Here is a 1703-nt window from a genome sequence, read left to right as displayed (position 1 = left end):
GATTATTCTTCTTCAATATCGACCGATGGTCGTGCTCGATGGTCGTGCTCGATGCTTTTTCCAAATATCTCCAAAATGCTCCAAAATCATCACTTTCTTCCAAATCACTCATGATCCTATAAATATACTAAATAGACTCTAGAATATAATAAATAATCGTTAAAACACTTAAAAAACATGGGTAAAAGTGGGTCAAATCCATGGTCTATCACCAGGAGTATTTCTGTAATTAATGTGGAACTTAGGCCATAAGTCGGCTGGGAACCAAGTCGGGCATTGCGCACTTCGCTGTCGATCGACGACAAGAGTTGTCCGTCGATCGATGTTTGACTATGAATGTCGACTCTGGACTGGTTCGATGGACATCTATGAGTTCCTTCTAGCTTTATCCCCAAAATGCACTAAAATCACTACATATCTCCAAAACGCTACTGAAATTGTAAATACTCTAAAAAGATTCCAAAACATAATAAATAACTCCTAAAACACCTATATACCATGACTAAAAACTGGTAAAATCCATGGTATAACTACGACGATATTGATGGCTGAGTTATAGGTGCGTTGCGGCTGAGTTTAACAACGCGGCTGATTTATGAGATATGGGCTGACTTAATAATATAAGTCAGCCGTTAGTGATGGCTGATTTACATAAATCACGCTAATTTATGAGATAAAGACAGACTTCCGAACATAAGTTACAACTGATTCATACAGTGGCAGGCTGATTTAGTAAAAATTTGGCTGAGTTGTAGTTAAGACACAACTGAGTTATGTTTTTCCGGCTGAGTTAATGATCATCAGCTGGCTGACTTATGGGATGATTAACTACTGGGTTACATTTAACTAGCCTTAATTTACTGGATTAATAGTAAACTCAGCCTAATTATGGCTAACTTATTAGCGAAAGATTAATCACTATAACATCATTCATTTGACGGCTGATTTATTTGATGATATGAATGACTTAATGTTTTCCAGTCTTATTACTACTGATTTATTAGCGAAAGATTAATTACTGAAATAATATTCACGTTGCAGCTGATCTACGTTATATTTGATGGCTGGTTTATTTTAGGCTGTGTTATGTGTTCGTTTGGCGGCTGGCTTATTGATTTTCCATGTCATCAGGTCCGATTCCATGTCAGCAGTTCTTATTTACCATGTCACTATTAATGCTACAAGAGTCAAATTAGGGTTTATGTTACAAACGCTGTGCCTTGTTCTTCATCTTCTTCATCTATCTTCTTCATTATTGTTCTTTTCATTCATCTTCCTGTGAGATCTTATGGATCCGGTAATTATTGTTTCAGGTAACTGGGTTAAGAAAAAGAGAGAATGATTTGTGGCCTTTAGATTTCATTTAATCAATGGCCATAAATTGTGATTTTCGGAAAAAAAGATTAACCAATGAGAAAGAAGTGTGAAGATAGACAAAAAGACAATTTTGAGCCTTAGATTAAAATCAATCAATGGTCATGAGTTCAGAGTTGAAGGAATAACTTTGTTCCCGCCCAAAATACGAAACGCCATGATAAAAATTACATTTGACGGCTGACTTATATGAACGTTACGGCTGACTTATACCATTCAGATTTTATTTAGGGTTTAAGTTATAGGATTTAGGGTTTAAGGTATAGGATTTAGGGTTTAGGATTTATGGTTCTTAAGTGTGTCCACTGGAAAATATAAAAAAGTACACA

This window comes from Brassica oleracea, chromosome C4, assembly GCF_000695525.1.
Source record: "Brassica oleracea var. oleracea cultivar TO1000 chromosome C4, BOL, whole genome shotgun sequence".
NCBI lineage: Eukaryota > Viridiplantae > Streptophyta > Magnoliopsida > Brassicales > Brassicaceae > Brassica > Brassica oleracea.
Note: the sequence above shows the minus strand (reverse complement) of the source record.